Below are 22,976 nucleotides of genomic sequence, written 5' to 3'. Positions count from 1 at the left end.
CAGAGCTGATCGTGGTCAATGACAGCAATGATCATTTACTAGGAAACCAAGTCTGGTATTGGTCAGTGTAATTTAGAAGGTAAGATTTAGAGATGTGTGGCATGTATATGTGTCTGTAAATGTCCTAGCTAGTGGCAGGCCACTACCTGCCAGCTAGCCAAAATTTCCTTTAAATGGAGACCAAATGGTTATCTGAACTAAAACTGATGTGCAGGATGAACAGTGATGGGCAAACTGCAAAGAAAGCAGGCAGACATCATCCTTGACATGGACACAACTTTCAAGGCTAGCTTTTAGTGATGCTTCCCCCTGTGTGAAAAGACTGGAGAAAGGGACCAAGTTGACAATGGTAGGACAATTTGCTCCTAGAAATAAAATGAAAAGGCATATACCAATATGGCTGAAATTAAAAGCAGTAGTTTGTCATCCTATTGCTTATCAGTGCCCTTCTCTTTCATCCACTGTGTTTGTGTCAAGATCTTAGATACGTAATACGTATGAACACATTCATTAGGCAATTTTCACTCTCACAGGGAATAAGCATCAAGTAGTAAAATTCTTGAAATAAATTATATTTATGAAGAAAGTAGCATTGCAGTCTTTCTTAAGGTTTCCAAACTAACTCAGAGTATTTATGAGTCCATAAATGATACACTTTCTCCTATAATAGAAGCTATCATTCTGTATTGTTGATGTAGTTTGGGTGTTTATAACCACAGCTGCATTTATCTGGTCTCTCTCTTCACTCCAGAAAATTCACCCAGAATCAACCACTTTAATCTCCTCTTTCCTCGGTGCTCTGGGATGGTAGTACTCCCTGGGTGTTAAACAGTTCAGAGATGTTGGGGTAGATGTTCAGCAGTCCATATGTTACCCTGTTTTGTTAATTATGAAGAGTATCTTCCATGCAAATATTGAAGTTATAGATGCATATTATTTTGGATCACCTCTTTCTAATCTTAAAATCATACAGTTATTAGGCATTAACCAGACTTTTGATGCTATTTGGAGACACTGAGTCAGCTTTTTGTCATCTCTTCAGGCAACAAAATGCGTAGTGAAAAAAGTCCCTTTGGGAAAAATGAGTTTTCACATCACATTTTTTCTTCAAGAAACTACAAGATAATTTTATAGTCATCTGTACTTCAGAAATTTATCTGGTTGACTAAAATTATTTTCCTTTAATATTTCAAAAGCTGATTATTCTGACTTCAATCAAATAGAAGGTCAAGAACATTGAAAATTAAATGTATTGAAAGATTAAGTTAAAAAGTTGAATTCCTTCTATTCTTTGCCAAAATATACAACTCTTACTCCTTTACTTACATACTTAAATATTTCATCTTTTAGCCTGGGAGATTTTTTCTGATTCTTCATACAGCAGTAAGTACTGAAAGAGTCTCTTCAATAAAAACACAAATGGGGAAAAATGTAATTAAAAAAAAATTCAAACCTATGTTAAGAACAAAACAAGAATAAGAGCTTCAAAAACATGACTGAGGTACAGAGGAGGAGTATATATAGGAATTATTGAAATTATATATATATAAATCCTATATATATATATATATATATATATATAGGAATTATTGAAATAACTGACGTAATTAGCTTTTGCATCCACACAGGATTTCATGTAGTTGTAAAGTTTTGAAAAGAAACATTAGGACAAAAACAGCAGAAGAGTACTCTGCTATGGATTATTGTGGTAAAAGTAATGGATGAAATCACTTTTGAAGAAGGATAAAGGATTGTGATATTCATTCTGTGGTGACATAGATTACCTCCTGAGTAATAGTGCAATCTTGATGCTTAGGAAAAAGGAAAAACCTTCCCATCTGCAAAAAAAACCCAGGTGATCCCTTTTGAGGTAAATAATTTTAAGAAGCATTACAGTAATAATAAAGCTTTACAGTCTGAAAATTATATGAGAACATTATCATATTTATTGTATACTATTAGGATGTCAAACTGTGGTAAATGTTACTTGTACCTATATGAATACTAATTTTTCTTTATAACAATGGTTTACTCATTACCCTTAAGAAACAAAATTGAAGAAGGTTTAAAATACTAATTTTGGACAACTGAAAACCAATGATTGTATTAAAGTACCAGTTTACATTTTTGTACCAATGTACTTTAAATACTTTGTTTCTGAGGTCTCCAAATGATGGAAATGCTACAAATCGAGATTTGAAGTGAAGATAAAGGAGTTAGGCAAGATAAACGTATCTGCAAATATCCTTTTAGAAGGTACGGTTACACTTTATTGGAAAAGTGTTTGGGAAGTTGTCACTCCATTTAGCTTGCTCGATTTTGATGGTACAGATTGCTGCTCTGTTGTGCTGCAGCTAGATGAAAATGAAGGGACCATTGCATAAGCTTCATGAAGCACAGAAACTGCATGTAATTTTCACATATTTTACAAATTATTTTGGCACATTAACTACACTGTTCCTGTTTCTAATGAACTAAAATGTGTCGATGCACAATTTAAGTGAATTTTCTGTATAATGGGGTATGCCTTTTATTTGAAAGGTGTATTTTAAATAAATCAAATTAACCTTTAAAATGCATTTTTCACTAAATATGTCAAACTTGCCTAAACCTTTCAGGAAATCTAAAGTACTGCATCCTTTTTAATGCTTCACTGCATCATGAAGCAGTCATGTAAGAATTTATCTTGTGCATTACATAACTCATTATAGAGATAAGTTACACAAACCATCAATGTTCATAAATATGAGAAAGAATAGCAACTCTTCTTGTAAATAATTTAGATTATTTTTTTCTGGGTTGTAGTTTTTTAATATTTAGAATCCCCAGAAAACTCAGTATTGGTTTTACGTATGAGTGAAGTAGGTAGTTGTGTGTAATTTTATCCCTCACACAATCCTGAGCATTTTCATACAATGAGTAGAACTTAGCTTTCCAAGTGAATTTTACATCAGGAATACAAAATAGCTAGCAGGCACAATTACAAGTTCTATCATGAAGGTTGTTTAGGATGATTTTATTTTATGAAGGAATTTTATTTATTCCCCAGTCTTAAACAGTGTCTTTTATAGATGCACTTCTATTTCTTAAATATTCAGAGTAAACACTTTCTATATTAGAGTCAAGAAGTATCTCACCACTCTTCCTAGTCCACGTAGTGGAAAACAATTACAGAAATTATTTTAATTGTTGTTATTACAATTTGCAGAAAAACAAATCCAGAAATTATCTGGATTACATTCCTGTTTCTTTCTAGGATTTGATCTCCTTTCAGGTAGCCTTTGCTTTTTACACAGGTGTGACCATTTTCAACATGTCATATATTGTGGAAGTAAAATCCTATTAACTGATCCCATCTGTCTATTTTTTTATGTTTGGTTTTTTAGAAGATTTTATGGTTTTGAAAAAAAAATTTTCTTCATAGCATTTTTGTCTCAAAATCTGTCTCTCAGGTCTTTAAATTGCTAAAAAGAAAGCAGCAAGTGTAAGCCTTCAAAGCATCTTGGATAGATTCTAAATTTTTTGGACCTAAAAATGTTGATTTTAGTACATTTGTTCTCCGAGTCACCTTACACACTGCAGATAAAACAGAGAAACAATCCAGATGGACTGGTCTCCTAGGAAATAAAATATCTAGGGTGATATATGGTTTCAGTAATTCATAGTGTTTATCTGGATCAAGAACAAGATATGTTCTAATTCTCTTGATGAGGAAAGCCTTGAAGTTTCATTACAGCCAGATCAAAGGATCATCTTTACAGCAGAGATGAGGTGAGCCTGTTTTGCTGAAAACAGCAGCTACTGCCAAAATGTGACTTTGATGTAATGTCAAATATTTTGGAATGTGAGATGAAATAAGTGGTTTGAGCACAGTCTTCAACTTTTCTTTTTTCTGTTTTTTGGTTTGGTTGGGGTTTTTTGGTGTTTTGGTTTTTTTTTGTTGGTTGGTTGTTTTTTTGTTTGTTTGTGGCTTTGTCTTTTGTTTGGTTTTGAGTTTGTTTTGTTTGTGTACTTTTGGGGTTTTGTTTTGTTGGTTTGTTTGTGGGGTTTGTTTTGTTTTGGTTTGGTTTTATTTGGGCAAGTAGCTTCAGCAATTGTGCAGTCGAAGTTCACCGGTGCTGTTTGTTAAGATGAAGATGGTAGTTACTGCGCATTCATTAGAGTGACTTCAACATTACTTTTTGTAATTTTTACAAAACCTGATATAATTTTTAAGTTGCCCAAATTTTTCTCCTTTCCTCCCACAGAGTTACAGTGTAAAATCTGGGTAGTGGTAAATTCTTTCTAGGCTCTTCTTCCAACAAAAGTGGATTAACTATTTGAGAGTTTTGAATTTGGGGGCAGAATGTCTTTTCTTACAGTGTGTTTCTTTAGTGAATATTCTGGCAATTATCTAAGTTAAGTTTGAACTGAAAAGTCACAAAGGGAGCCATAAAATATATGATTTTCTGCCTTTGTATTACCACATGCATTTCTAGTGTTTTCACACTTCAAAGGTTATTTTAGTTCATATTGTATAAAAGGGAATTTCTACATGCAATTTCATAGAGAAAAGGTGTAGAAATGTTTCCAAACTATTTCCAAGAGTTTTCCTGCTGACTTGTATGCATATTTTCAAATTATTTTGTCACAAAAAATATCAGCATGAGTCAGCAGTACTGTGTTTAGCTTTCCTAATATAGTCAGTGGATTAGTATCTTCAGGGAAAATCTTCTGTTTATCCTCAAGGGGCTTGATCTGTTTATTTATATTTTATTATTTCTACTTGTATGTTGAAATCTTACCGGTCTTGCAGAAGAAACAGAATTTATGGAAGTTTCCCTAATTAGTGCCTAAAGTACTTCCAAATGGATATAAAAAGGTCTGAGGAGCATTTACTAAAAGACAGAAATTAAATTATAATTTCTGAAGTGCAGCGCTTTAGCAATTTTCAACCATAATTTTAGGGGAATGAAAAAGTTCACTATAATATGCTTGTGAGGGTAAACAAAAAATGTCTGGCAGTAGGTCACAATTGCAAAGATTTAATTCCAGTTTTTTAAATGCTTGAGCTTCTGCCCTCCCTCTCTGAGAATCTGCAAGAAAATAAGCCATTAATCTCATACCATGGGCAAAAAATGGAAACTTCCTTTGGGCAGAAAATATGATTAAGGACTCTTTGAAGAAAATGCAGTGAATCTCATATCTTGTATTTACTGGCAACATAGACATTTCCTTGACAGGTTAAATAATTCCTTTTATATTTCCTTGAGGCTGACATGTAAATTACTTAAATGCTTGTTTGATTTTTTTTGGGCCAATTGTATCACCAGCTCCAATACAGTGGTTTTAGTGGTATTGTGTGTGTCATAAAGAAATGAATAGAGATAGAGATGAATTATTAGCTGGAAGTTCATTTTACAACTAAAGTCCATAAATAAATTGATCCTCAAAATGATTTCTCATATTGAATTTCTTTGCAACTGTTTCAGAAACCCATTTTTGATTTAAAAAATTGGCTGGTATTCTTCTGTTACCTGATTGGGTAACATTTCTTTAGCATGTATTTTTGAATTTAATATTCAGTTGAGTAGTCTTATTTGTAATTCCATTTCAAAGATTTTTGTGAGAAGTAGGGGCCTATGTACAAAATGTATATCTGCAGGTGCCTAAGATAATGCTTTTTAATTCCTATAAATTATTTTCAAATCCATTATTTCATCACTGTAAAGAGCAGTAAAATTAAAGACATTGTGCTCCAACAATCTGCAGGAAAGCTAACAACTGTGAGAAGAAAATATTAGTAATTCAAGCCTTTTACCAAGAACCCAAAAGTGTAGGGAACTGTTAAAAACAAGTTTAAGTGTCCTTGACCAGAACTTAGTATTATTTATTTTAAAAGTCTGGCCTTTAAAGAGTTTTGTAGTTACTTGATTTTTGCAGCTTATTAACTCAGAGAACTCTCTAGCATATAGACTTTCAAGACTGAAAATTTCAGATACATAAATTCCTATTAGTAGTCAGCTAATGAACTGTCCAAGAGAAAATAAAAATTACCTTGCATAGGAAAATAATGCAACATTTAATTACATAATTCTATCCCTTTAAGAGAGGAACACCATTTGCAATTATTTACCACAAACGATGTGTTTTGATACCACAAGCTATATTTGACAGCATTTTATTTAGCTAAAATTGAAAGGCTGTGAAAGATTTCATGATTATGTTGAAGACATAAAGAGGGACCATGAGCTCCATAACTTCAATCTTAAAATAAAGGAAAAACAGACTGCCGACTGGAGAAATCAATGAAGGTTTGAAAAGTTTTGCACATAAGGATACATTTATTTAAAATACTGTAGTAGCAGGTGGGGAAGTTATTTTTCCTTATGTATTAGATGTGTGATGGGATATAATTACAAAGTGACAAAAAGTAGTGTGGGATTCACAGAGTTAATAGAAGAAAGAGATTATTTTGCCAAGTTAAAGAATAATATTATGGCTGGTTTCAGAAGTCAGTTTTATTCTAGGGTGCAGATCTGGTTAAGGACATTGAATACAAAAAATATATGAAGGATGTCTTATAAAAAAAAAGAAGCTAGACAAAATAAACCCTTGAATTAATACTTACTAGCCAGAAGGAAATATATCTGATTGAAATGAGGAGTAATGGTCATCATTTTTATTAACCTTGGTAAACAAAATAAAAGCAAAGCTGAAAATGCCATTAAAAACCTAGAATCTGTAGCCCCATCTATTGGCTGACCTGAGAATGTTTCTTATTAAGATACAATCTCCTCATACAGCTAAGAGAAAATAAGGGAAGAACCTGATATTTTTTAATTGGTGAATGACTATCCACACTGGTTATTCACCCCTTGCTGCCTCATTGGAGGCTTTATTAGGAGTTGAGGAGAAGAAAGAAATTATGCTGGTATTGAATTTAGACTAAACATTCTTGCATGGAGCAGGACAAAGTTCAACCATACATTCATAATAGCTGACCTCCTAATAGGAAAGATAGAAGAAAGGACCAGGATCAGGAATCAGTGAGGACATTCTAATCATTTGGAAAGGAATTGAACATAATAGATGGTGTAAAGTAATCATATACTTGCACCCTTTGTGGTTTCACTGGGACAGAGGTTTCTCTGCCCTGGCAAGATAAGAGCAAGTTACTAATTTAAAACAAATCAGAATTTAAATTGTTCACTAGAAGTAATAAAGTACTGGGGGCATGGGGTGGAATAACAGGTGGAACGGACTGACATTCAGCTTGTGTAGCACTCCCTCTTTTTTCTGTGTACTGCTTTTGACAGTATGCATGATCTTGGGTTTCCTGTTAAGTATTTCTCAAACCATGTTACCTTTTGAGATTTGCCCAGTACCTTCTAGTATCAAATCAACTGCATTAAGCCAAAGTCTCTTTGGAGGTGTTGGCGTTCCGACAGGCTGTTCACCGGGATTAGCGTGCTTCGGTGCCATTGAGAAAATATCTTGACCTGCTGTTGCTTCTGCTTCTTCTTTTTTAAGACATTGAATTTGATTTCAAAATATGATGGACTAAAAAAAAAAAAAAAGAAAACCAAAAAAACCAATGCACAAAACTCCAAACAAGAAAAGCCTTTCTCTTTTCCAGGAATGTCAACTAAGATCTAAGACACTTGTGTGCAAGTTTCAGGCCCAATAAATATTAAAGTACTATATTAAAAATGGAATAGTGTCCAGAATAGAACAATATTAGTAAAATAGATGAAGTAATTCAGCCCTAAGTGCCAGCTACTCTGGTGATTACAGTCCTCTTCCCGTGTGTATGGACAGAGATAAATATAGGTCTCCTGTACACTGACCAGCTGTCTAAACCCATAGGCAAATCCTTCTCCTTGAACATGTTTCTGACAAATGTCAAAACTTGGCTGGTCATTCCCGTTTTTTACTTTTTTTTCTTCCTGGTTTTGCATTTGTTAAAATTTTCTCACTATAAATAATGTGTTTTATTCAGAATAATTAAAAAATCCACCTTTGTAAAGAGGGAATTCTTAAAATTATTCTCTTTTTCTTTGAGAGAAATGTAGTTGGATTCACGAGAGCTTGGACTGAAAAAAACCTTTCCTCCACTCCAAATTTTTCAGTTCAGCCCTGACTTTCTTCACTGGCCATTCAAAGTTGTTCTCAAAATCATGTGTCTATAAACACTGCCAACATAGGATGGTAGGAAAGAACAATGCAGCAAGCAAGTCCACAGAACTGAGGAGTCCTCAAGTCAGAACCACACTTTCTAAATATATTGTGAACAGGAGTTACGTTTAATTCTATTGCTGGTCTCTTGACATTACCATCACAAATGGTAATGTCACCCTAAATCCTTTCATCTTACTGCCGCTAAAACATAGTGAGCACAAACATTTATTTTGGCCATTGTTCTTTTCCTTATTTGAAGCAGTGTTGCATAAAAATGAAAATAAGAACACTTGATTAGGGTCTGAACATGTTCATGTTTTGTAATGACATTTAAAATTATTATAATATACTTGCTTCCTACAAGAAAATCTAACATTTTAAAATATTAAAATCTGACTCATCAGAAAAATGAGGGGAAAACAAAGATTAAATAAAGCTAAAAGAAAAGTGAAAAATATCATGCCTGCAGGCAAAATTTATTCATAATCACATTTATTTTAGAAAAAATGAGAATGAGAAAGTCTAATGGCAAAAATGATAGCCTGATTGTGTGAATTTCCATACATAAAATAAAAAAAGTAGAGGTCAAAAATTACACAAAGTAGTAACCAAACACCCATACACACAATGATTTCTACATTCAAGATTTCTCATACGGAATTTTAATATTATAAGAGTTCTCAAGAGAATAACGAACAAAATATATATAAGGAAAAATCATGTGCACGCAGGGATTACAGTGGGGAAGGAACTTCATTGTGAATAGAAGTACTGTAGTTAAAGAAAAATACCTCGAATACCGTACATATGCTGTGACATTTTATACACTGATAAAAACTGACAGAATAAGACACTACTTAATATTTTTAAAGAAATGCTATTTTAAAAATTATTTGTAATGATAAATTTTGACACACAATCAATTATTTTATTTTTTCTCCAGTTTTTATCAATGCATTTTCCAAATATTCTGGAGATAAAGACTCAAGTATAAAATGATAAGTGGATATTCAGCTGAATAAGTGGGAAGTCAGATATCACTAGGGGCAGATAGTGTCACAATACTATGACTTTTTGCACTTAAGTCTTGTCCCTAATTTGCCTGTATCGAAAATTTGAATGAGATTGGTTCAGTGTACAAGAAGAGGTAGTTTGATTCACAAAATAAGATACTTTGACAACATATCTGAAAGTATAATTAAAAAAAAAAGAAAAAAAGTTATGAGAAACATTTGTATAGTAAGATTCTGCTAGCCAAAAATCCTTTTTCTCTCAGACAACCAGTGAACTTGAAAATTTAGCAAATGTACTTAGAAAATGTAATGAAACCTAAACAGAATTATTGAAAGCCACAGCACTCTTATACTACATGATATTAAAAACTTTTTGCAAAAATCCTAAAGGAAAAGTATTTTATTTTTTCTAAACTGAGTGAACAGCGTTCACTTTAACTTGAGTTAAGTGTATGTATACAGGCTGGAAAAAAAAAAAGAAATTACATGGCAAACATTTCCAAATGCAGCAACTTGAGATCCAAAGGATTCCTAATCCTCCCAGTATACCCAAATCTGCGTGCTTTTTAGCATAAATATTTCCCTGTTCTTTTAGGGTTATCCAGCACAAAAGGGGAAAAAAAGAGATATAGAATATATCTCTCTAGCATGCTCTTTCAGATACATCTTAGAAATGTTCATTTGTTATGTAAAATACAAAAGAATTTCTTTTGTGACAGATACCAGATCATGTCTTAGGTGTTTAAAAAGAAGAATTCTAGGCTAGAACCTAGAATTAAGGATTTTCAAGAGACAAACCATAAAAATGAGCTTGCCTTAATATTATCTTTGCTTTTCTTCAACTATTCTAACTACGGCAACTTCCAGAGCCTCATAGATTGATCTTGTGCTCTGTCATCCCAGAGAATTTTTTGAGAATTCTCAAAATCTTCCTTTTCAGGCTCTGAGATTCAAATCTGATGCCACATTAGAGATTCAGAAGGACTGCACAACTGTATTTCTGACTCCTTCAATTTATTTTTTATATGTTTGCATGAAAAATTTTTGTTTGAGTTGTTGATTTTTTTTTTTTTTAATGTTAAAACTAACATCTCCCAAAAGCCATAGAGTTCTTGTACAACTTTTTTTTTCTCCCAATAATACTCTTCAAATTTCTTCATTTTTTCTGTTAGGTAACTTGCTCATCTCCAGCCATCTAAAAGACATGTACAGTATCTTCAGATATCGACGTAAAGGTTTTCAGGACAATGTCTCCTGTCAGGATGTATGAGAAAGACTGAAGATGACACATCTTTTGGCTGGGAAGTCTGGTCAGTCAGGCTGTTCCAATTTCTTTTTATTTTAAAGATATCTCACTGCTCAATATAGTGTAAACTTGGGTGTGTGGTCCTATGTAATGTGCAGTGTAAATTGTAATCCTTAAACGCTAAGCACCCTTTTGGTAATTCTGAGTCCCTACATTTCCAGATCTCTCCCCATGCCTTTGAAGAAGATTTCTTTTTCATCTTCTGATAGGATCATCTTTCCTTAAAAGTATCAGTAATTTTTTTCAGCTTTTTAAAACTTTTTAATGTTTTCTCCACTCAATTTTAGACACAGAACTGTTTACAGATCAGCCCTTATTAATATTTCAAGCACTATGAGGAATATGAGTCTTCTCTAGAAAAGCTACCTTCTGTATAAGTGGATAAAGAGTGATTCATCATGCTCTGTGCTTATGTTTGGAAAACAGCCTGAGCTGTTAGTAAATTAATAATATTGACATTTGTAACTCTCTTCAGAAACAGTAAAAGAGTATGAGTATGTTATCTATTGTATATAATATTTACTTGCTCTTAAGGAAAGAATTGTCTGTAATGTTCCACTGACAAATGAGCAGACATTAAAAAAGTGAGGTCAAACTCATGCATACAAAAGTTGCAGATTTCACTATGTCTTGATCAGCTGAAAAATCTTGTAGAATAACATATAAGATATATAAGCTCAGTAAATAACATTATATGATTAAACCTTCACAGTAAGTGAAACTTCTGCTTCAGAATTTGTTTCTTGAAAATTTTTCTTACGAAATAATTATTTTCAGGTCATGTACATTTTATTTAGATATTCATGACTTTGTTACTTAAGATGCAGATTTTTTCAATTGAAATTGTGGAAGATAGAATGATCAATGAGAGAGGAAAGAAAATGAAAAAATCTTCCATCTTCTGCTTGATCTCCCATAGATTTAAATGGAATAAGACTTGGTAAAAAAGAGTGATTTGTGTACTTTTATGTATAACTTAAAAAGTTACAGCCAATTAATAATGTTTATGTTGACACAAAAAGGGGAATGCTTAGATAGGACAAATCTTGAAATATGTTGATCTCCTGCAAAAAATATTGATCTCCTACAAGAATGGAAACAATGCACATATGAGACCAAAATATTTCAAATACACATTCTCTTTTGTGATTCAGCTCATAAGAAAATCTGTACGGCTTGCTTCCTCAAAACATGCATTTTTATGAACCATTTGAATATAGCAAAATACAAGCTTAAAGAATGAAAGTAATATGAACTGAAGTTCTTTTTTAGCACTTTGAATTATTTCTTACTACTTTTGCAGTTTGTGGGTTTTTTTGTTTACTGGAGCATGAGTTAAATAACCACTCCCTGCAAATTTGGATGAAGACTTTTGCCATGAATCATGCTTGGCTATGACCAGGGATAATGTGTTTATGCATGTCTGGAGAGATCATCCAGTACTTCATGGCACAGCATTTACTTATTTTGTTCTATAACTTTTAAAAATCATTTTATGCAGTAATTTCTATATGACTAGATTCATTGTACTCTCAAATTGCATTATTTCATGGCTGATAATTTCTTTCATTAATTATTGCTTGCATATGTTGAAATTACATGTTTTTCCCTCTCAGGAAATAGCAGTTTGTAGTAATAGAATGCTCAAGTAGAAAAATGAACCCCCAAAGGAAAAGACACAGATATTGAATTAAACTTGTTCAGAAAAAGGACTGTTTCAGACTCTTGTTTCAAGAAGCCAAGATTGATATTATTGTTAGTATATCTCTAGGTCATAATTTCCTAATATGTAGTTGCAATGCTAATGAGTTAGAATCCCAGGAATAAATTATATTCAGGTAAGATTTCTTTACTTCTTTCCAAGTTTGTGAATGTGACATAAATGATCTATAGTATTATAATATTTTTTTAAAAGCATATAATGCAAATGTTGCATGCAAATGTTTCCAATTTGTGAATGCAAGCCTAGTCACAACTCTAGACTGTGTCCCAAGCCCCTTCTTTGTTCCCTTAGTCATGCAAGGTACTCCAGCTCTCCAAGAAAACCCTCAAAATTTGAGTTAGAGTCTCACAAACCCTCACTACCATGCTGGGGCTGGTTTCTTAGCTCTCACACTCAGCAATGAGTGAATTGCTTTTCCAGGGAGCAGTTACATGGAAAATCCTCCTCATCCAATGTGTCAAAGTTGCTAGGACTGTAAAAAAATCCACTTGCACATACACAAAAAAGAAAATCCTAAATATGTGCTAAAAATTACCTCAAGAGAAATTATGGATATATCAAAATTTAATCCTTTCCAAAGTTAAAGCATGTCAAACTTTCCTAATTTAGTCATAGAACATTGAGAGACTCTAATATTTACATTTTAAAAGCATATGAATTGATTCTAAATTTGGAGAGAATGTCAAAATAAATAAAGTCTACTAGAATGTTGAATAAATAATCTAAGGCAGAATCTCTTCCACTTCAGCTTAGTAGCACCTCTGCTATCACAACACATTAATAGTCGTGACCCAGACACATTAATAGGCAGTATTTTTGGTGGGTTTTCTGAAAAAAAAAAAAAAAAGATAATAGTGCTTGATTAGTTGACTGGCATCAAGAAAATAGATTTTTTTAAGATTGATTCTTACCATACATTAGTCTTCCTTAATTTTGTGCTGGTTTGACTTTGTCTGGATGCCTGGTGCCTACCAGAGGTGCCCTAACCTCTGTGGACAGGTGAGAGCAAATACAATAGAATGCTCATGGGCTGAGATAAAGACAGAGAAATAATATCATGGGCAAAACAGATCCAACTTGTGGAAATTAATTTGTTTTCAATGAGATCAGAACAGGATAATGAGGAAAAAACTCTTAGAAATACTTTCTCTCAATCCCTCCCTCCTTCCTGAGCTCAACTTTATTCCTGATTTTCTACTTCCTCCTCCCAGTGCCATGAAGGGATGGGAAATGGGGGCTGCAATCACTTCTTCACAGTCTGCCTCTTCCTCCCCATCATGTGTAGGGCTCCCCTCACTCCTCCCCTACTCCACCAGTGGGTTTCTCCCATGGGAGACAGTCCTCCATGAACTTCTCCAATGTGAGTACTTCCCATGGGCTGCAACTCTTTACCAACTGCTCCTTCTTGGTCCCTTCCATGGGGTACAGAGTGGGGTCTTCCATAGGCTGCAGATGGAGCTCTGCGATGGAGCTCCATGGGCAGAAGGGAGCCAACAATGGATCCCCATTGTCTCTTCCATGGGCTGCAAGCGTGGGATATCTGCTCTGGTGCCTGGAGCACATTCTCCCCCTCCTTTTTCACTGACCTTGGTGTCCACAGGGCTGTTTGTCTCGCATCTGCTCACTCCACTATTCACTGGCTGAGAGAACTTCTGTGCAATAATTTTTTCCACTTATTTTACCCCAGAGGCTCTGCCACCATGACTGATGGGCTAGCCTTGGCCAACAGCAAGTCCATCTTGGAGAGCTGTCACTGGCTCCGTCAGACATGGGGGAAGTTTCCAGCATCTTCCCAGAGAATCCAACCTTATAGCCCCCCTGCACTATCATAACCTTGCCATGCAAAGTCATGCACTGTTGTGTGCCTCTGAAATAACTTCACAATAACTGATAAAGAAGAAGCCCCTACAAAAGTGGCCAGATACTCCTCTAGTACAGTCCGGATAAGTACGCTCTAAGTCAGTACAACAAAAGGGACCACGTGATTCCAAACCATGTTGTCATGGGTTGGTACTGGCTGGATCCCAGGTGCTCACTAGAGCTGCTCTCTCATTTCCCTCTAAACAGAGGAGAGAAAATTTAATGGAGAGTTCATGGGTTGAGATAAGGACTTGGAGAGATCACTCACCAAATACCATTAAGAGCAGAACAAAATCAGCTTAGAGACATGCAGTGAATCTATTACTAACAAAATCAGAGTAGGATAATGAGAAGTAAAACAAACCCTCAAAAGCACCTTCCCTCCACCTCTCCTTCCAGCTGTACCTCCTACCCCAGCAACACAAGGAGAGAGTGAATGAGGTCAGTTCATCACCTGTGGCTTCTCCTGCTGCTCAGGGAGAGGAGTCCTTCTCCTGGTGCACTGTGGGGTCCCTCCCTTGGGAGACAGTTCTCCATGAACTTCTCCAGTGTGAGTCCATCTCACGAGCAGCAGGTCTCTGAGAACTGCTGCAATATGAGTCCATCCCATGGACAACAGCCCTCCCAAAACTGCTGCAGTATGGGTCACTCTTCCGTGGGGTGCAGTCCTCCAAGGACAGCCTGCAACAACATGGGAACAGGGCCCCTTTCTCTCCACAGGTCTCCTACAGGATCACAGCCTCCTCCAGTCATCCACCTGCTCCAGTGTGGGGCTCCTCCCTGGACTGCAGGTGGATCTCTGCATCCCAGTGATTTTCCATGGGCTACAGGGGCATAGCTGTTTCACCATGGGCTGCAGAGGAGTCCCTGCTCTGGCACTTGGAGCACCTCCTGCCTCTCCTTCTCCAGTGACCTTGATGTCTGCATAGCTGTCCTCCTCACACGTTCTCACTCTGCTCTTTTCTGGCCCATATTAAAACTGAAAAAAACCTTTTGTTTTGGTTTCTTCTTAAATCGGTTATTGCAGAGGTGGTTATTACCACCCTCTCTAACTGGCACAGCCTTGGCCAGCAGCATGTCTATCTTTGGAGGCACCAGGGGTTGGCTTGCCAGACATGGTGGAAGCTTCCAGCAGCTTCTCACAGAAGCTCTGTGAACCCCCGATACCAACACCCAGGCCATGCAAACCCAATACACCTATAAAGAATGCGTCTAATAGATGCTCTCCTGGACTTCTTGAACTCTAGACGTAAATAAATACTGGACTCTTAAACCAGCAAATTTTGAAATAAATCTTATTCCTTTCCTACTGGACTTAGATCTGCCTCACAGAGTAGCTAAGAGCTACTGTATAAGAAGCTTTTATAAAAGATCAAAACTTGGGTGTAGGACAGGTAACATAAAAAGATATTTACTTTTAATTTTTAGTAAGTTCTTGTAAGTCCAATTCTGACTTCAAACTGCATGATTTCACTTGATGCATTGTTTATACACACAGAATTTCTCCCACGTATGATTGTTTCATTGGTCATATCTTAGTTTCTATAAATAATTGGCGACATGTGTCAATACATTCATAACCACTAATAATATTGAGATTAAATGAAGAAAGGCGTAACTGAAACCCACACTATTGAATTATCCATTATGTCTACCTGCTTTTTGAAGTGCTGCGAACAAAAGATTGTGCCAGCTCAGGCTATGAGAAAGCAGTGTAACAACCTTGTTCAGATCTCTCTGCCTGCTTCTCCGCGGGCACTGAGCTTTTCTGTAGGTACATCTGTCATGGTTTAAACCAGGCCAGCAATGAAGCCCCACACAGCTGCTCACTGACCCCCAGTGGGATGGCAAGAGAATCAAAAGAGTAAAAGTGAGAAAAGTTGTGTGTTGTCATATAGGCAATGCTCAGCAGCAACGAAAACACTGAATTATCGACACTGTTTCCAGCAGAAATCCTGAACAGACACCCATACCAGCTTCTGTGAAGAAAGTCAATCCCAGCTAAGACCAGCAAAACATACTAATATCCTTTTTGGATGGATGGTTGTAACTTCTAAGATCCTGACAAAAACCTGAAGTCTATGACATTTTTGAAGCCAGATTGTAAAGAAGTAAGAGCAGATTTATAAACTGATTAACACAGGTGGGTTTTGTTGAGTGTTTTCCTTTTCTAGCTGTTTTGACTATTCTGTCCCAGTGCAGGTTAAATTGTTCCACGGCAAGTCATGGGATTGTGCTTCAACCCCTCGGACAGCCAGTTCCAGGTGGCTTTCACAAGGAGATACTGCTCCTTGTGAAAGCAAAGAATGGCTTGCACTCAGCTGCCAAAGGAATTTGGAAAAACACATAGACAGCATCAATTGTAGCATGCAACCTCTCAGACCTCCTGTTAGAGCTCTGGTGTGTGTGGCCCAACAGCACTTAGCATTATGTGTGGAGCCCCTCTAGCTTTGACCCAGCATTTGAGTTTGCCTCAGCCCTGGCTGTCGGGGCTGTCTGCAGGGACAGGCCCTGCGCCGGTGCCACTTAGAGGGCAGCCAGGACTGGGGAAGCCTTGTCTCTGGGGGGATTTCACCTGGCAGCTCCTCACATGGGGCAGTAGGAAACAATGGAGGGGTTTCTCCAACCAGGTCGTGAACAGGTCTGCACCAAAGGGTGCCAAGGAAAGTCGGAACTGACCAATGGTCTCCTGTCCACGGACAGATTTTGGGAGGGACCGGGGGATATAAAAACTAACTGCTTCAGGGCTCAGCGCTGCTCGCTGGGGCTCGCTGCAGTTCCTTGACTGGCTCACTCCGTCCTTTCCTTGGCCCCAGCCTGCCTTCTGGCCCTCCTGCCCTCGCTGGCTCCTGCCCGCCCCCCTCACAACTCTCCTGCCTTCCTGTGTCCCTGCCCACCGCACTGCCCCTTCCCCCCCGCCTCCCTGCCTGGGCTGCCCGCGTTCAACCCCGCCGCCCCGATCCAGCGGTCGCCGTGGCTCTGTCCAGGGTCCTGGAGCTCCGGTCCGGGCTGCCCCTCACCGCGTGTCCGCCCGAGGAGCCGCGGCTCTCCGGGAGCTGCGCAGGCCCCTCGGGCGCCGGCAGCGGCCCCTGATCCCTGGCGGTAGTGCCCTGCACTGCCCTCTCTCTCTGCCTCCCCTCTCCCCCAGTCCTTTTCCATTTCCCTTCATTCTTGTCTGGCTCTTCTAGCCCTCTTCTGGGCAACTACTTCTCCTTCTCGTTTTTGTTACCAATAAACGGTTCTCAGATACAGCATTTGGCTTAATTTTGATCCTTACCGTCCATTATTAAAACAACAGATTGCTGTTCCCCACACTGGAACGCGGCACCATAGCAAGACTTCAGTGAGGCCATAATAGTTCACTGTTAACCTCAGCCTCCCCCAGAATTTTCCACTGGCCATATGGGACTACTGAAGACTGAGCAAGTCCTGCTGATTATTTTGTCTTTCCTTCATGCTTGACAGGAACATCCTCCAGACACTGTTAATGGCTGCATCTTTTTTATTTTCCCTGTCAATTCCATAGTCCCCAGGAAAATACATAAATTTTATGGATCCATCAACCTCCATGTCTACTGGTTCTTTTCCACTGTTTGTATGACTACCGTAGCTAAGGTTTGGGTCCCTGTCTCAACTGATGTTCTTAGTTGTAGTTTGGATCACTGTCTCAGTCTAGGCATCTTCAGAGGCAGTCTGGGTCTCTGTCTTAACTACCCACTCCAGTATCACTGAACTGTGGCTCAATAGACCTGGGCCAAGCCTTAAAATAGTGCTAGAAGCTGCTGGGTTTTGTTGGGGAAGGCAAAATACCCTTCTACCAGACAGTGCATTAATTAATTGAGATTATTTGCTTGGTTCAGCTACCAAATCCCCGTCTATGGAAGGTGCTAACTACCTGAAACACCCACCCAAATACTTCCACATACCCTGCCACACAGGGACGACCTGGCTAATGGCATGTTTTGCTTTCATCTCTCCCTGAAACTGTGCCTTCTTCTACCAGGACAACATTGGATTCAGGAACCTGAGAAGAAGCTGACAGTGTTAATAATATTCAACAACCCTCCTGAAAGTGATCAAGAGCCTCAGCAGCCTGAGCATCAAAACTACCCACACCAATCCTGAATTAGGAGCAGGATATGTGCTCTCATCCTCCCCATGACAAAGCTACCCCAGCACAGCTAGGCATCAATGACAGAGCAAAGCTCATGGCCGTTGTTTCTATTAGTGTGTTTCCAACCTCAGCAAAATAAAGAGCTGAGCAGTGCAGCAATTAAACTCTGTGACCCTCACACAAGTCTGCCAATTAATAACTATTATACTTACAAATTCAAAACTGCCTCACATTGAGTGCCAGGAAAGGACTGTAGTGGGTTCACCTTGGAAGACCACCAGGTGTCCACCAAGACAATTTTGAACTCCCCCTCCTAAGCAGGACATGGGGAAGAAAATAAGATGAAAAACACATGGATCCCAACGAGAGCAGTATAATGGGAAAATGCAAAGGATGTCCATGGAAACAAAGCAAAACAGCAAGGTGCATTCTCTATTTCCATTCAGCTAATATCCAGCCTGGGAAGTAGGGCTCCAATACATGTAGAAGTTACTTCTGAAGACAATCACCCAATAAGAAACACCTCCCTCTCTCCTTGTCTCTTCTTGTGTCTTCTTTCTGACCTCAACACCACATGGCAAGGGACATCCCCATGCCTTTGGTGCCCTCCAAGTCTCTTTCCCACACCCAGCCGACCAACCTTGGTGGGGTTTCAACAGACAGAATGGATGCTGTGCAGGCACAGCTCAGTAGTTGCCCAAATACTGGTGTCATTCACAGCACTCTTCCTGCAAATACAAATGACAGTACTATAAGGTTTGCTAAGGGGAAAATTAACTCCATCCCAGTGAGGTCCTCTAAACTTTTAAACTTAGGGTTCCTATGTGTTGACAATTTTCCAGATGAAGTTAATATGCTGATCGGCTTGTAGAAAAATTCTTTTTTTTTTTTTAATTTAATCCTTTTTACCTTAAATATGCGCATGCTAGTGGTATGGTAAATGTTTTTATCACAATATAATTTAAAGCAGCCTTAATAGCAACATAGTAGCAACTACAGCCATCTGTTCCTTGATGTCTTTATAATAGCTAATGAAATTTCTCACTAACATGAATTTTACAACAGCTTTGCATGTCTTGCTTGCTTTTCCAATTAGCTTCATAAACTTGTTCTCACATGGGGAAATTACTAGTGAAGTAGAATGAAGTTTTAGACATCTTTCTTTCTTGGTTTTTGTTGAATCATGGCTACCTGTTCATCCAAAAAGCTGAAGATTTCCAAGTTTTCATCTGTAATTTTCTGCTCTTCTTTCCACACTAGCAAATCTCAGCCATGTTTTAATGTAATTTTACTATTTTTTAAGTGTAATTAATTGTTGTGTAATGTCAAAGATGTGCTTTCCCTTGTGTAGGTGTGTATGTATATCACTCATTCTTTGCCCATTTTAAGCAGCATTCAACTCTCAGTTTGTTAAATCAGTAGACTTCTTGTGTTGCAATTGTCAATATCTTGCATATAGTAAGTTCTTTTTAGGTAGAATACAGAAACTGTTAGCATTTTAATAATTATTTCCTATTGCTATACAATTCTTTAAGATGAACTTTCTTGTAACAGTAGAGCTCTCTTAAATTGGTAAAGAAATAATAATCAATTTTCTAATCAATCAATTTTCTAATTAGCAGGGTGTTTTAAATGAAGCACTTGACATTGCTGCCACTCACTTGAATGCACACACATTTGATATCCTTTGATGCTAAAATTATCAACACAGTTAAATATAAGTTTCTTACATAGCAACTGGGTTGCTACTGTCTCCAGTCATTCTATCCAAATGGAGATATGAACAGATATCTGATACACAAGATATAAAATATTTTTTTAAATTGCCAATTATACCATATTTATTCTCAATGATAAGAACCCCATATGCCTCTTGTTATCTTCTTGAAACTGCAAGCATTAGACAGAACAAGAAAATAAATTATTCTCATAAAATTCCTTACCACATTAGCTTGGTAGGTTTGCAACATCCTAAGCACATACACCACTGGAGATTTACACTTGTGTGTATGCATTTGTGCACTACTGTGAACACATCCACACACACATCTGCACAAAACCATTGATTTAATTCCTTTATTGTTAGTGTGAATTTGCTTCCTCCCTTTACCTCTGAGGAATCCAATTCCCATGTAGTAATGAATTCCAATATTCTACAAAATCAAATTCTTATTATGGTTCAAGCTCTGCCATATATTTTTCCCATATTTGATGCTTAGTATTTTTGCTGACAAAAATAGTTGTGATAAAATCAGATGTATTTTTTACTTCCACTGTTCCCTTAAATAATTTTTTTAATGTCTCATAATGTGTGTCTAAAGATACATGTGGTGTTTACTGTAATCAATGCAGACTTCTCAGATACCTCAAGAGAGTTTGATGTTTTTATTGTGTGGAGAAAAAACACCGCAGTGTTTTTGTGAGTGTACTTAGGCAAGACCTTTGTTCTGATCACATAGTGACCTTACAAGTATAATTGAAATTAAGGAATAGACAACAAAAGAGTGTTCAAATACTATAACCCATGTTTACTTTTTGGCATTACAGTTAATTAAAAGGAAAAAAAAAAGTTTTGAAAATGAAATCATCATTTCCCCAAAGCATATGCTTTGCATATATTTTAAGAATGGAATGGAAAAAAGTCTTCAGGTAGGTTTTGGTCAGTCAAGTCAGAGACTTGTCAATTCAATATTATATCTGAAAGAGATAGGAATGGTTTTGTTCTCAGTGACTTTCAATACTGCAAGTATTGCAAGTAAAAGCAGTAGTAATAATTGTAATCTTAATGTTAGAACCAATTCAGAAGAAGCTTGTACACTGATTGAAAGAGGATGTCAGTTTTAGTCTCACCATAATCCATTATGGCAAGCAGAGCACTGAACCAAATCAGAAAGGTCTGGAAAAAAAAAGAAAGAAAAAAGAAAAAAGAACCCACACATAGCCCCCAAATGGCCAAATAAACACAAAAAAGCAAAACAAACCCCGGACCCCAAAATAAACCTAAATAACCTAACACCCTCCAAAAAAGTAAAAAAGCAAAACCAAAACCAAAATCCCAAAAATCAAACTCAGTCTATTTTATTCCAGAGCATGAAATGATTAAAGATAATAAAGAATTTTCTCTGTAAGTGCAACAAGTGTTGAAGTAGTGTGAAGCTGTGATTTTCACAGGAAACGTTAAGTCAGAGAGCAGCTGAGGGAGGTTTAAGATAGGTGCTAGTAGCATTATAACATTTTTAAAAACAGGCTGCTGAATATCAGTAGTGTTGCAGGGCTGAAATTAACACTTCAGCTCTGTCACTTTCTTGGAGTAACTTCTTGTAATTGCTTCTGGCAAGTAATAACTTTCTGGTTTTAAATCTAAAGCCTGGCAAAAATCAATGGTTAATCAAATGTTTAAGATGAATGTTACTTCATTTACTTTGGATCTAGACTTAACAGATCCTTCATCTTAATATATTGCTTCAAATTTTCAATTACTACAGTATGTTTCATTTACTACAGTATCATTCTTATAACAAAGTCCACCTTAAAATCCTAATTCTCAATGTGATTTGTCATTCATAATCCAATCACTGCCTAATTTAAATAAATAAATAAAATAAATAAATAATAATGGAATAAGAGGTTAAAAACTGAGAAGGTTTCTTGACAAGATAAATGTGGCACAGAGATAGAAAACTTCCCTCCATTTCAGCTACTGAAATACAATCCAATGCTCAGTTAATGTACTCTAGACAGCATGCAGTCCTCTTAAGGTAAACTTATTTGTCTTAACATAGAGGCAGTAAGACAAGCAGAAAATAACAGAAAACTATAAAATATATTGGTGACCTTATTCTGTCAAAAAATAATTTAAACTAAATTAATATAATATTACATTTCCTTCCAAACGTAATTTTGGTATTATCATGAAATTCAGAGTGCCTGTGTCAGTACCTGCAACTGTTTGTTCTGATAAACACAAATTAGCTATAGACATCCCCCTTAATAAGCAGAATTGCATACTTTTACAAAAGAATTGCCATCTTCTTTCATTTATTTCTTCTTTTATAAGTACATGAGATATGAATAATAGTTAAATTACCCACTGATGAAGCAGGCAATATTTCCATGAGAACAGGGAATGTCCTATGCTTAATGCTTATTAATTTCCTTCTTGCAATATTCCTTATTGATAACTTGAACAGCAAATCTCAGTTTAATCTTCAAGCTGCTGAAGGTTTTCATTTTAGACTTTCCTCTACACTTGTTCATAAATGCAAATGCCTAAGGGACCAATGCAAAGCACCATTTTATATCTAGGGTGAGGGACAGATCCTTCTGCTATTTATTCAATAGCAGAGCCAAATTGAAAAATAATTAACAATGAGGCTAATAGTGAGTATTTTGGAGCTAATAGTGAGTGTCGTTTTATTTGAAACAATACCGTAGGTTACCAAGCCATACACTTGATGCTTTCATTGATGGACAGTTTGAGTCTGTCCTACTCCTGAAAATTACTTTCTGAAAGAATACCCTTTGTCATTGTTTTCAGTGAGGTAGAAGACACAAAATCATCAGAAAACTTCTGAGACACTTGGTAAAATTACTCTTTATATCTGTACAATGAGCTCTAGGCAGCATAGTCTGTAGATTCTTACAAATAATTTTCTTTCTGAAAATACCCAGACAATCCCCACCAGAAAACCTCACAACCAGACAAACCAAAACCAACAACAACAAAACTCACAAAAAAGCCCCAAACAAAAACCCTCAAAACTAAAACCTCCACAAGACCAATGGAAACTTCCCTCTACA

This window comes from Ammospiza nelsoni, chromosome Z, assembly GCF_027579445.1.
Source record: "Ammospiza nelsoni isolate bAmmNel1 chromosome Z, bAmmNel1.pri, whole genome shotgun sequence".
Lineage (NCBI taxonomy): Eukaryota > Metazoa > Chordata > Aves > Passeriformes > Passerellidae > Ammospiza > Ammospiza nelsoni.
The sequence above is the reverse complement of the archived record's forward strand: the minus strand, read 5'-3'. Positions refer to the sequence as shown.